The 14,676-nt window shown below is 46.0% G+C and overlaps 1 protein-coding gene and 1 long non-coding RNA gene across 4 annotated transcripts in view; one reads left to right on the forward strand and one right to left on the reverse strand.

Annotated features, from left to right (window-relative positions):
- Positions 1–14,676, reverse strand: part of TSPAN7 (tetraspanin 7) — a 111,587-nt gene that overhangs the window by 47,874 nt on the left and 49,037 nt on the right. The window lies entirely within an intron of this gene.
- Positions 2,107–4,204, forward strand: LOC135179868 (uncharacterized). 3 transcript variants are annotated; one of them, XR_010304166.1, is made up of 3 exons: positions 2,107–2,187; positions 2,560–2,638; positions 2,832–4,204. It is a non-coding gene; the product is annotated as an uncharacterized LOC135179868 (long non-coding RNA). The 3 variants fall into 3 exon arrangements; XR_010304167.1 differs by having other exon boundaries at positions 2,121–2,187; positions 2,367–2,659; XR_010304165.1 differs by having other exon boundaries at positions 2,121–2,187; positions 2,367–2,638.

Consider the following 14,676-nt stretch of genomic DNA (forward strand, 5'->3'; position numbering starts at 1 on the left):
CAGGAGAAAATATTCCCACTGTCCATCCTGCTGGCAGAGCCGTGGGTAGCCCATCAGTCTGCTTTCTCCACTGTCTGCCTCTTCCCCCTCCTCTCCCTCCTGCCTCCTGAGAAGAAGCAAGCAGGATAAACCAAAGACATTTTCTAATGCACAAGCCTAGTTTCATGATAGTCCACATCTTGTTTGACAGCAAGGAGGCAAGCAGAAATGAGGCAGCAGAAGAAAGATTGCAACTATACCAGGCAACAACCTGCACAGGAGTATGCCTACTGCTCCAGCACATCTTACCGTGTCCAGTAGTGTTGGCCACCAAGACAGTAAAACAAAGCACAGATTTGCCCAGGTCAGCAGAGTTTTGAGACCTAGGAGAGGGTCTGAATGACTGGGGAGCTGCAGTTTGGGCTGCTCATGCTGAAAAGAGTTGCCTTCTGCAGGTCATGAATGGTTCCCAAACAGAAATGATCAAGGCTGGGGATTTAAATCAGGCTTTGACAGGTCAAGCAAACACACAATAGATGCCAGAGATACAGAGCTATGTGACTGGAGGTAAGAAGCTGAGGTTGCGGTCTTGCTGGGTCCCAGGAGGCACTGTGTAACATGGCAATGCTTCAGTGACACCACTGCTTGGCTGAGAGTTGCTTGTGCAGCTCCTGTGCCACCAGATGCATGGGCAGATGAAGCCAAAGAAGGCCAGAAAAAGTAGCACATCATAAAGCTGGGGAAAAGGTAACCTGTTGGCTACAGAGGATTACTCCTTCCACCCTTTGCTCCACCATAAAAACCCAAACTAAGTTCAGAGCAGAGAGAGATGAGCCAACAGTCAAAGCTGTGTAGGCATTTCTGCTCAAATCCAAGATGTTAAGGGTCACAGAGCACTGGAACAGGATGCCCAGAGAGGTTGTGGAGTCTCCTCCTCTGGCGACTTTCGAGACCCATCTGGATGCATTCTTGTGCAACTTGAGCTAGATTCCATAGTCTTGCTCTGGCAGGGGAGTTGGACTTGATGATGTCTGGAGATCCCTTCCAACCTCTAACATCCTGTGATCCTGTGAACTCTTCCTCCATGTCCCAGAAGCCCCAGCTACCTGTACATGTCGACTTAACCGTAGAACCATAGAACAATTTGAGTTGGAAGAGACCTCCAAAGTTCATCTAGTCCAACTCCCCTGCAGTCAGTTCATCTAGTCCAACTCCCCTGCACTAACTCAGTTTTCCCAGGGCCCTGATGAGCCTGAACTTGACTATCTCCAACGATGGGGCCTCAACTGTCTCCTTGGGCAACTTGTTCCAGTGCTCCACTACCTCCACAGTAAAGATCTTTCTCCTAACATCCAACCTAAATCTCTTCCCTAGTTTAAAAGCACTGCCCTTCATCCTGCCACTTCAGGCCTTTGTAAACAGTCCCTCTTCAGCCTTCTTGTTGGCCACCTCTAGGTACTGGAAGGTTACTATTAGGTCTCTGTGGAGTCTTCTCTTCTCCAAGCTGAAATCAGAGCATGTTTCTGGCTTCCTGGTAGACGTCTCTGCATAATTTGCAAACTGTTCTTCATGATGAAGTGTTACAAAATCTTACTGCTGACTTCTATTCAGTAATGATTTGTATATAATTTTGTTACATACTTCAACTTGATCTCCAAAAACACCAAGCAAAAATATTTCTCTTTATCCAGTCTGTAAAAAAAATAAGCTAAGCTGACAAATGTTAGAAAGGCAAAGAAATACAAGGAAAACAGGACTGCCCAGATTCACAGATCACTTGCTGTGCAATTTAACATTCAAGATGACTGCAAATAGACCATTCCATCTTCCTGTTCTCATCTCCATCCTTTTCCTCTTCATTTCCCTCCCTTCTCCACCATATCCACCTCTTTCTCTCCTGCACAATGCATTTTCCCCATTTTTCCCCCCAAACTCATAACACCTGGCTTAAAGCTGATGATTCTGCCCACTCTCTGAAATAAACCCACTTCACCTGGGTTCTGTTGGAGTCTCCTCCCACCCCAGGTGTCACCACTTTGCCCTCCCTGCCCACTCCCCTTTTCAATCTGGATTCTATTGGGAGTCTCCTCCCACCCCAGGTGTCACCACTTTGCCCTCCCTACCCACTCCCCTTTATAAGTGGCCCCAGGAAAGGCAAGCCCCAAGCTTGCCCATTTGGGCAGAAGGATCCTCCTCGGATCATCACCGGTGAGTCCTCTGTGGTGCTTCACTGGGTGGATGGTGGAGGGGATTCAAAGGCCGGGGGGCCTGGTGGGCCCCCCGGCTAGGTAGGGCTAGGCTCGGCTCATGATTGCTCTGACATTGCTCACGGGTGCTGGGTAGGCTTCCTTAGGCTGAGTTTCTCCATGTTGAGTTGCTTCTTTCAGCTCACTGAGGGTGACCTGGAGTACTCACCTGAACCTATACCAGCTCAAGCAGGAACACATCCAAGCAAGTCTTGAATATCTGCAGAGAAGACTCCACAGCCCCCCAGGACAGCCTCTTCCAGTGTTCTGTCACCCTCACAGTAAAAAAATTCTCCTTTGTGTTTACTGAAACTTCCTATGCCTCTGCTTCCAGCCACTGCCCCTCGTCCTGTCATCAGGCATCACCAAGAAGAGCCTGGCTCCAGCCTCCTGGCGCTCATTTATCCTTCTGTGTAAGTAAATAGCTCTAAAATGTAAGTAGAACAAATAGTACTCCAGATGAATCTCAGCTACCAAGTGAAGTGGCAGTGCTCACCTTTGCAGGCTGAGTCTCCCCCAGAGCAAAAACCCTGCAGCCTGTGAGGACAGCAAAGCCACACTTTCTGCACAGGAACTGAAGGGCTCTGGTGGTGTCTGGTGTTATAGGATGGACTTAACAGCCACGTGGAGAAACTGTTCAGAACAAACTGCAAATCATCCTTCAAAAAAGAAGAGGCCTTTGGAGGGAGCAAATTGGGGCTATTTCCCTTCCTGGCTGAGGCAGCAGTGAGGAAAAGGAGCGGCTAAGACACTTTGGGATTGGGTTGGGGTTTTTTTTTTTTGTGGTTTTTTGTTTTGTTTTGGTGTATGTGGTATTTTTTTTTCCCCCCAATTAAAATTCTGTGAGGATTTGTAGCTCTCGTGGCACATGTTCAAGTGCTTGCTTGATGTTCCCACGTCTGTCACTTCTAGAGTGCACTGCTGCAACTCTCCTGCCCACCACCCAGCTTCTGCTCAATGTCCCATCCCAAAAGCCCTCCATCCCCTTCCCTCAGACAGAGGTGGCAGAAACTGAGTGCAGGGCTCAACCTCTCACTACCCAGAGCATAACACCCTAAACACCCCAGGAAAATAGGGATGTGCCACCCAGGCTGAGCAGAGACAGTGGAAAGGAGCCCTGGTCTCCTGTTGTACTGAGCAGGAAGGGGAGAAGACAGGCCCAGAAAGAGGAGTATTAAGGCTGTTTTTCTATTGACCAGGGAGCAAGAGACAACAGATCCTATCCTCTCACTTCTAGGGTGAAGAGTGAGATAGCAGCAAGTACTGAATGATGAAGGTACAGCAGGAATCACAATGTCGTCTCCCACACCATGCAATTCTCCACCTCACTCTAACCACTGGTACCTGCTTGCCTGCTGGCAGAGAAAGCAACATGATTTGTACTCTGCTGAATGAATTCCTCATTTCCCTTTTCAGCTATCTCAAGTGACAGTCATTCCTCTTATCAGAGCAAAGCACATTAGCAAAATGAACATTACCCAAGGCACCTGTGTTGATTTTTCTTTGGAGGAGGAGCTTGCATCAGAGTAGCTAGCAAGTCAGGAAGGTATAAAATAGCTCTAAGGATGGCCAAGAGGAACTTGATGACTAAGGGAGTGCCCTCAAGAAGGCTCTGAGTTGTTCTGTGAAATGTAGACCATAGCAGGAGAAGTGCAAAGGGCATGCAGTTTAGATGAAGAAAGGCAGGTCAGTGCACGTTGAAGTGTTACATACACTGGCAGTCAGCTGTGCTACTAATCAGTCATTATCCTTCACCCTCTCACACTTGCTGCTTTGTATCAAATGCCACCTATAAGCTCTTCACATTGTATGCATGCAGACAGATGGAGAAAGAAGATGACAGTAACCCATACCTCGGAACACAGTGGTATGACTCCGATGTGAGATTTGGGCTGAACCTGTCAGCTCCAAGCGCTGATTTTCCAGCAAACATGCAGGTCTCACACCACAGTTCCAATAAATCTTCCATTTTCTAGGAATGCTTAATGCAGTGTAGACTTGACATGATAAACATGGGTGAAATGCAGTTCTTGCAGGATCAAAATGCATTTTTTTTTCAGAGGCTGTTTAGTAAGCTCATGGCCAGACTGAAATTTGCACCAGAAATATGCCAATGCAATGTGGTGGTCCTGGATAGATTTGAGTAGACACAGTCAAGTTTTGTTTTCTTCATTGGAGAAGTGGAGTAATTCAAGATTTCCACATAGCTCCTCTCTCACACCTGGGCTGTTTTCTGAAAGCAGCACCTATGCAGTGGTTCTTCAGCTTAGGTGACTTAGGAACGGTGTCTTTTTCATCCTCCTCCTCCTCTTAGAATGGGAAAGCGCACACCACTGCTCCAGCAGGACACCACTGCTCCAGCAGGGCACCACAGTGCTGTCCACACAGCACTGCCATCCTAAATTTGTTCCCTTACAGATGATTAGTAAGTGAAATGTTTTTTCTGGAGGCCTTTTCCTCCCCATGTTCTCTAATAGTCCACTGCTTTCCACTAACATTCAAGTGTCCTGGATATATCACTGGAAAAGGATCCACTAACAGCAAGTTAAATTCTGCCTTTTATGTTACCATCCCTTGTCCATTTGTGGACTGCATTTCCTGCAGCTCCCATATAGCCAGCTTCACCAAGACTTTGGACCCCTGGCAGGTAGGGGGACCTACTGCATGAGCATCACTGTGGTGACAGCCAGTTCCACTTGGAATTAACTTTGTCAAGATGGGACAGAGGAAATTCAGAGTGAGAAGACGGAAAACGAAGACTGATTCAGACAGCAAATGAAGATAAGGAAGGAAATGAACAGCAACCACCACCATGTTTTGGTGATATTTTATAGACCATCTGTGAAGCCCTATGTGCTTTACTAAAGCATCTCTTTTGTACAAGGAGCTGTGGAGAAACTTGATCACTGATATGCAAATACTTATTGCTCTAACTACAGCTGGTTTATATCCTTGTCACATCTTTAACCCTACCCTGCTCTACTGCAGACCAAACCTTCCCCTCCAAACCAGTATGGTCAGCTATTTAGCAAAGAAAATCCGAGCAGGTGAGACCTCAAGCATGTAAGACAGCCTTCTGCTAAAAAATATAGAAGCCCTGCTCCCCTCTAAAGACAGCAGCACCAGTGATCTGGTTTATGGCCTTAAATCTTTAGAAGATTAGAGATGAGGTTGTTAATCCACCTTTAAGATGGCTGAGTGACCATTTTGTCCTTAGACATTTACATATGATGTAGGAATTCATCCTGGCATGGTTTGACATCTAAGCAAAGGTCAAATCCCCTCTTATGTTCCAAACACCAACAGATGACACAACCATTTGGTCCAAATTTCTAGCAGTCAGTGATAGATGCACAGAAATCTGCAAGACAGTCTTGCTAAAGGAAACTTTCCCACAGCAGCTTCATCACCACTGCGGGCAGCTTCTCCACCACAGGATGCTCCAGCCATGGGGCACAGAAAGCAGCTAAGACATCTGCACAAGTCCTGGAAAGCCTGTGCTCTACCCACAGACAGCATGTATCCCACAGCAGAAGCAGTGTCCCCCTCCTTTTGGGCTGGCTAGGAGGTGCAGCAGGCAGATCTCAGAAGGCAGCATGCTGGGTGGCTCCAGCTGTGTGTTTGGTAACGGCCTCCCTCTGCCCATCCACTTGGCTCTCAAAACCCAGTGTCATGGGAGACTGCACAGAGCCCCAAGGCCATTAAAGTAACAGCATTTTGCTTGAGTATATTCAAAGTGCTGTGCAAATAGAGGGATTTATTAAACCCCACTCCAGCTGTGCAAGGTAAGCACCACTCTCCATATAGAGAAAAAAACAACAGCATAGAAGAGCCAAGAATAAGATGCAGGTCTGTGCACCTTGTCAGACTTGACTTCCATCCCTTAGGCCACATAGGAAAACATTTGCCTTTACAGAGGAAGTGATTTATGATGATCTGGATCTCAGCCTTGACCTATTTTAAGAATTATAGCAGGACAGCCAAAAAAAAAAAAACAAAGAACAAACATTCTCCCAAATGTTAAATCAAGGTTTGAAATCAAAATCTTCTATTTCAGCACAGAGGCATTTTCTGTACAGAAGGAAGTAACTGCAATTCCCTCCTGGGTCAGTGGTGGCAGGGTCCTGAGCTCGTTTTCCCCAGAGCAATGCTAAAATAAAGCAGTGCTGGGATGTTCTTCCACATAGGCTGTGCTCTCAAGTCATATGCCAATGCACAACAGCAAGCAGAAAGCTGTCCTCTCCCTCTGTAGACCCAACTGTTAAATTGCAGATGTATCTAAAATAGATGGAATCACCACTTTTATAAACAAGTGACTGGAGTAACTACCCCACGGGTGCTACATAAGCCTGAAGTTCCAAGTGAGACCTCATCTTGAATACTGTGTTCAGTTTAAGAGGGACAGGGATCTGCTGGAGAGGTCCAGCAGAGGGCTACAAGGATGATTAGGGGACTGGAACACTGTCTTATGAGGAAAGGCTGAGGGACCTGGGGCTTTTTAGTCTGGAAAAGAGAAGATAGAGAGGGGATTTAATAAATGTTTATAAATCTCTGAGGGCTGGGGATCAGGAGAGGGGGAACAGGCTCTGCTCACTTGCTCCCTGTGATAGGACAAGGAGCAATGGGTGTAAGTTGCAGCAAAAGAGGTCCCGCCTCAACACAAGGGGGAACTTCTTTACCATAGGCTCACAGAGCACTGGAACAGGCTGCCCAGAGATGCTGTGGAGTCTCCTTCTCTGGAGACTTTCAAGGCCTGTCTGGATGTGTTCCTCTGTGACTTGAGCTAGATTGTGTGGCCCTGCTCTGGCAGGAGGATTGGACTCAAAGATATCCTTGGGTCCCTTCCAACCCCTAACATGCTGTGATCCATGAAGCAATCCCTCTACTAAGGTGTGGGTTACTCTGCAGAGCACACTTGGGAGCCATTGCACTACATGAAGCCAAACATTTCAGCACTTCAAGTTCATTTCACATTCACACAAAAGCTAGGTGACAAGAAGGAGAGATCAAATTTGGGTCCACTTTTGGGCTCCCCAGTTCAGTACAGGCAGGGACCTGCTGAAAAGAGTCTAGTAGAGAGCCACAAGGATGATTGGGGGACTTCAGCATCTCCCCTATGAAGAGAGACTGAGAGATCTGGGGCTGCTTAGTTTGGAGAAGACTGAGATCAATGTATACAAATATCTGAGGGGTGAGTGTCAAGTGGATGAGGCCACTCTCTTTTCGGTGGTCAGCAGCAATATAACAAGGAGCAATGGCTACAAACTGAAACACAGAAGGTTTCACCTCAACATGAACAGAAACTTCTTTACAGTGAGGGTGACAGAGCCCTGGAACAGTCTGTCCAGGGGGTTGTGGAGTCTCCTTCTTTGGAGACTTTCAGAACTTGCCTGGATGCAGTCCTGTATCAACTACCCCAGGGGATCCTGCCTTGGCAGGGAGGTTAGACTTGATGCTCTCAGGAAGTCCCTTCCAACCTCTAAGGTTCTGTAATTCAGTGATTTTGTGAAACTGCACTTTACTACAGGGAGAAGACAGTAGTTGATATGAAGGGGACACTGCTCTCCAAGACAGGAGGTAGACAAAGAGACAATCAGATTGAGCAGACTTTCCTATCATCATTTATTCACTGGTGAGCAGGAAATTATTGCTATGTATGTTAAGATTAAATAATCTTGAGCACAAAAGATTGCAGAGTGCAATTTTATAGCTTAGGAGATCTTGAGGCATTTCACAGGCTCATATCGTCCTTCCTACTGCCTCTGCCATCAGCTAAGAGTTTTCTCTCAATTCCTCATCCAAAACATCTGAGCATTTAAACATCTCATCAAGTCTAGCTGTCTTTCACAGTGGGAAAACACATATGGTAAATATTTTACTCAATAAGCTGTAATGGACTTGGATATAATTCAGACTAATAAAAATCCTTGTAACATGCAGGGTTTAATTTTTAGGGCCTTTTTTCCTTCAACAACATGGGATGGCACATTGACACTAGGAACGTTGTGGGGATTATGCTTCCCAGCATTAGCTGTCTGGTTTCTCATCTTGGGACTGGAGAACAAGGAAGAAAAGAAAGCTGGATTTTCAAGCCCTGTGCCTAAAATTGGAATGGGGGTGCAATCTGCACTATGCCTCACAACATTAATCACTATCGCTTTACATCTCCACCGAGGCCTCACTACGCTCACCTGGCAAGAAGGCAGAAACACGTATTACAAGGGGAACCTGTGAGTAGAAAACAATCCATTACAGAGCAAGCTGCCCTTTCTAATTAGTAACACTTCATCCATCTGTTCCTGCTACTGGTGTTCATGGAGAAATCATGTTATTTGTTAGAGAGACAGCACCTGAGTAGCAGGCAGAGGTTCACTGACACGTTCTCAGCAGCCACACAAACCTGGAACTGCAGTGAGCTTATATACTGCTGCACCTGCCACAGACATATGTGCATCTGCTGCCCACTTTGCTTGGTTTATCCTCTTTTCTGCCTCTACTGAGCAATGAAGAAGGGGAAGAAAGGAACAGAAAAAAATTAAGTTGTTCTTAGCAAAAGCAGAAATTGAAATCTGTTTCCAGACCTGACCATTTTCTCACAATTAACCAGCAAACTTATCTGGAGAATTAACTGTTAGAGCAAGAAAATATCAGAGCCAGCCAATGGCCTTTACCTCTTTTGCAGCATCTCTATACACTTTATGCTCTCTAAGCATCAAAGCAATTCTGAGGGGAATTTTACTGGCAACATTTTAAGTCAAGATGCACCACCTTAATACCAGCTTAGCATTTCATTTCTAATATTTCATATATAAAGCCACAACTCACTGAAGTGTCTAACCTGGTTGACAGTCAATTAAATACCAGTCAGAGTCAGCAGTGTGCCCAAGTGGACAAGAAAGCCAAAGGCATCCAAGCCAAGGAACAGGGAGGTGATCACTCCTCTCTACTCAGCCTTGGTGAGGCCACATCTCAAATACTGTGTTCAGTTCTGGGCTCCTCACTACAAGAGGTACACTGAAGTGCTGGAGCATATCCAGACAAGGGCAAGGATGCTTGCAAAGGGCCTGGGGCATGTGGCCTACAAGGAGTGTCTGAGGGAGGTGGGGTTGTTCAGTCTGGAGAAGAGGAGGCTGAGACGAGACCTCATTGCTCTCTATAACTGAAGGGAGGTTGGAGTGAGCAGGGGGACAGACTCTTTGGTGGCAAGCAACAGGACTAGAGGAAATGGTTTCAGGCTGCACCAGGGGAGGTTCAGGCTGGATGCTAGGAAATATTTATTCACAAAAAACATCACCAAACATTGGAATGATCAGCACATGGCAAAGATGAAGTCACCATCCCTGGAGATGTTCAAGCAGCCTGTGGACCTGGTGCTTAGGGATATGGTTTAGTGTTGACCCTTCAGTGCTGGGTGGAGGGTTGGACTCGATTACCTTTGAGGTCTCTTCCAACCGGATGACCCTATCCCTGTAGAAGTGTTCCAAACCAGGGTGGGGGAAATCCCTCCAAAATACAGTACCAAAGTAGCTTATTTTTCAGCAAATCTAATATCTGAGCTACACTCCTGGTCAAGATTTTTAAGCCAATGAGCTGCAGTATCTGATGCTGCCACCAGATGTCAGAGAGCCATAGAGGAAAATGCGGTTGTAGCTGTCCGAAGGCAAAAATCTGGCATAAAGGCGAGGTAACAAAGCCAGCTCAGTGACAGTGATGTCCACACATTTCTACCTTTATTTACTGCAGCATCTCTTACCGTACCATAATATCTTATATGCAGTGAGTCTCCTTTCAAATAAACACCCTCAGGCATTCAGAGTGCTGTCAGGGGAAGGAAGAAAGGAAGGAGGAAAAAAAAGCAAACTTGGTTTTCTGAAGCTGGAAAATCAAAAGAGAAAACCCTAAGGTAATGCAACAGCATCATGATTATATAGGTCTTAAAGGCAAATGGCTCAGAAACACTCAGCTTCTAACACTAAGATCAGCCCTGCTTTGTGCACATGTAACAATATTATTACATATACTGTTAGCTTCTCTCTTTTAATTATCGTGCTGTTGACAGCAAACTTTGCATGTTTTATTCACATCCACACCCTCTCCAAATCCCTTATGAGCAATGAATAAAGTACAGAAGGATGCATTAGAGACTCTGTAGCATTAACATTCTTGCTGTGAAATTTAAAAGAGTCCCTTTAAGTCACTCTATAGCAAGGTCTGGGAGTATGAATTAGAATGTGTGATGGGAAAGAAGGGCATGCAAGGTGATTGCAGCATAAGCCTGAAACCATGAATTGTACACAGGTGATAAAGCCACCGCTTAGTTTAGACAGCAAGACAGAAATGTTAGAGAAAAGCTACCCTTACACTCCGCTACCCTGCATCCTCCACATGTCATCTTTCTGGAAACACATCAGACAGCTTTTCAAATCCTACTACAACTACTTTTTGTGTCCTTTCAGTATGATGGATACAAGACTTGGAGAATGCTGAAGCTTCTCACATGATGTAAAGCACACTTTTTTTTTTGTAAGGAGAGTAAGAACGCAAAAATTGGTATCTTGGGTCCTTTCCAAGGTAAGATGAAGTGCTACAAGTCCCAAGGGAAAGGAGAAAATTCCCACTTCTCTTGCAGGCAAATATTCTTTAGGAGTAGTCAAAGAATATGATTAAAGCTATGGTTGTTTAAATCACGCCTTTGAATGATTCAAGCAGAGAAATTTGGAGGTCCGGAGGAGAAATATATTTCTACAGCAGGTTGACTGAAAAACAAGTCTAACATTTGAAGATCTTCAAGGACTGAAACAGGGCCAAGGGTGCACGTTAGTTGAGGAGACAGAAGCCTGCCAAAGGAGCCAATAGCCTATGGTAAATCAATCATGTTTCTAGAAATTCAACACATGGAGGATTTTAGAGATTGCATTAGATTAATATGGAAAGGTTTTTTCACTGTGTGGGTGACAGAACACCACAATGGAATGTCCGGAGAGGTTGTGGAGTCTCACTCTCTCTGGAGACATTCAAAACCCACCTGGACACGTTCCTGTGTCACCTACTCTAGAGGATGAGCAGAGTGCTGGAGAACCTCTGCTGTGAGGAGAGACTGAGGGAGTTGGGGCTATTTAGTCTAGAGAGGAGAAGGCTCCAAGGTGACCTTACTGTGACCTTTCAGTATCTTAAGGGGGCCTACAAGAAAGCTGGGAAGGGACTTTTTAGGATGTTAGGTAGTGATAGGGCTAGAGGGAATGGAACACAGCTAGAAATGGGTAGGTTCAGACTGGATGTTAGGAAGTTCTTCACCATAAGAGTGGTAAGACACTGGAATGATCTGCCCAGGGAGGTGATGGAGGCCCCATCTCTGAAGGTGTTTAAGGCCAGGCTGGATGAGGCTCTAGACAGCCTGATCTAGTGTGAGGTGTCCCTGTCTATGGCAGGGGGGTTGGAACTAGACAATCCTGGTGGTCCCTTCCAACCCTGACTGATTCTATGATTCTGTGATCTACATCTACAGCCAGATAAAAAAAATCTAAGGAGCCACGTTCTGAAGGCCAGCCCTTAGGACGGAGTTGGTAGGCAACAGCTCACGAAGCCCATTCCAGCAGCTGCACGATACACGAGAGGACCGGCAGCTGGGAACGCAGCTGATGCCCTGGAAACCTGCGAACAGATGGAAGTGGAGCGATGGATGTCAGCAGGGGAACAGAGCGGGTAGCACTTTGTTCCGGATGCTTCGTGCTGAACATAGGAGATTATCGGTTATGTGAGCAGCAGATAGATGAGCAACGGCTCCAGCTTCAGTGGACGCTCTGCTTCCCATCCTAATCCCTCTGACAGGCAGCGAGGGCAGCAGACGCAAAGCTTTCCGTTGCTATCCGCAACACAGCATGTACGGAGTACAAGGTAAACAGATCATCAGCAAATTGGGTTGCGCCAGCCTTGCTATAAAACACTCTGTACAGGAGGCACGTACTATAGTCTAATGAAAATTGCTCTGGAGAGTTTGAGTACCAAATGTCTCAGCGAGAAGATGGCTCCATCCTTCTGTTTAGCCATAACACTTGGGAATTCCCCTGACACTGAAGAGCAGTTCTGCTTATTGTGGTGTATCTGGCTGTGGCACGCTATAAATACAGCCACTAAGGCTGTACACTAGTTCCACTGTCTATCAGACAGAAGGCACTTTTAGTATCATACTTTGCAAGCAGTGCTTCTTCCTAAAAATTCCTGATCTGTCTCTTGGTCCTCTGAGTTAAGGCACCCTGGGTGCAAAGCAGGTACTTAGGATGGCAGCATTGTTGTCTGGTGCCAGATGCTTTATAGAGCTATCTTTTTTACTGAACAAAGTTACTCTATCAACAGCATTTGCAGAAACTCCCCAAATGGCCTTACATCCTTACTCATTTATGAACCAGTGAATAATTCATGGAAGAGGGTGGGCAAAGGGAAGAGATGGGAATAAATAAGGTGCTCAGAATTATAACTTCTGTACAAACTTGAAGAAAACACATTTGACTCTCAAGGATAAGATTGCAAAGTTATCTGACAGTGTAGGGTTTATGTCTTATGTCATTTCATTCTTCCAAATACACATTGGTAACCATGGGAGAGGTTAATTATCCGTAACCACACCAGAGAGATCCAGGCACAGACCCACAGAGCTCTCTGTATGCTTTTCATACAAATGGCCTTATCCTTGCATAAGAGATTGGGAGGCTGTACAAAATGCACAGGTATTAGATGAGACTCCATGCAGATCAGTAACCCAAATTGAAGGCAAAACCTGGAGAGCTGTGCTTTGAGGCCTGATCGCAGCTGCAAAGGAGGACCATCAGAGCACAACCCAAATCCTGCAGCAAGCAAACCTGAACACTTTATTTGACAGACTGGGAAAAAAAAACCTCCAAACTCTGGGAAAAAAATACAAAGCCCCCAAAACTCATTAGTACCCTGTATACTTCTAGATGCTCTTTGTCCATCTCTTTAACCAAATACGCAGCAGGCTGATCACGCTCTGTGACTGCAGACACCAAAAGTACGTGTTTTGAGCCCGTAGCCATGGCATTTGAGTTTGATAGAACTGGGTCAAAATCAGTCTTGCTCTGTCTGGTATGATGTAGGCTTCTGGATTCTACCCTCCTCACCCAGATGATGAGAGACTTCATTCTCCTTTCCCAGACTCATCTTGTTAAATACTGCCAGAGAAGTGCCAGTGCTGTAAAATGACATGCCAGCAACAACCCCCCCCCCCCCCCCCCCCATCCTTAAGTAAGGTGAACATTCTCAGAGAGAAGAAGCACATTTCCAACCACCACAGAACAAAGTAATGGAAATGGATAATGTGCCAGATGAGACTGGTATCAAACCATCTACCTACAGCCTCCAAAATCTATTAAAAGTCAGTACAAAGCCTGATGTACTGACCTGTCATGTAAATAAAAACAGAGTGAGCAGGATGTGGTATCCTCCTCACCTAACTTTAGCTCCTGCAATAACATTTGGTGATGTACACTGTCAGGATCTCTTTATGGGAGGGTCAGAGAGTCTGAGGATACATAATTTTGCCCATCCACCAGAGCTGAAAGCAATCTTAGTTAAAAATGACCCAGGATCTTATGACATAACATAAAGAAAATGCCTCCAGTGAAAAACCAGCTTCGGATCTCTTAAGAATTCCTCCAGCAGAACAGACTAACAGGATAAGCACAGTGGTTAAATGGATGTGCTGAGAACATCTCCAGAAAGGGATCTGTACCTACTTGTAGAATTATAGAATCAACCAGGTTGGAAGAGACCTCCAAGATCACCCAGGCCAACCTAGCACCCAGCCCAATCCAATCAACTAGACCATGGCACTAAGTACCTCATCCAGGCTTTTCTGGGACACCTCCACGGACAGTGACTCCACCACCTCCCTGGGCAGCCCATTCCAATGCCAATCACTCTCTCTGTGAAGAACTTCTTCCTAACATCCAGCCTATACCTTTCCCGGCACAACTTGAGACTGTGTCCCTTTATTCTGTTGCTGGTTGTCTGGGAGAAGAGACTGACCCCCACCTGGCTACAGCCTCCCTTCAGGTTGTTGTAGAGAGCAATGAGGTCCCCTCTGAGCCTCCTCTTCTCCAGGCTAAACACCCCCAGCTCCCTCAGCCTCTCCTCATAGGGTTTGTGTTCCAGGCCCTTCACCAGCTTCGCTGTCCTTCTCTAGACATGTTCCAGTACTACTCCAATCAGTAAGGTCTCTTAATTAGATGAAAGTTTACTATAAATTGAAAGGGTTGCACAGAAGCGTCAATAAGGCCTCAATGCTTAACACACCTCCTACAATCCACTGAGGGAAAAGCAAGCCCAGTTTGCTGCAGAGCTACAGAAATTTAGGAGGGACATTGAGATGCTTGAGCGTGTCCAGAGAAGGGCAACGAGGCTGGTGAGAGGCCTTGAGCACAGCCCTACGAGGAGA

This window comes from Pogoniulus pusillus, chromosome 12 (assembly GCF_015220805.1).
Source record: "Pogoniulus pusillus isolate bPogPus1 chromosome 12, bPogPus1.pri, whole genome shotgun sequence".
Classification (NCBI taxonomy): domain Eukaryota; kingdom Metazoa; phylum Chordata; class Aves; order Piciformes; family Lybiidae; genus Pogoniulus; species Pogoniulus pusillus.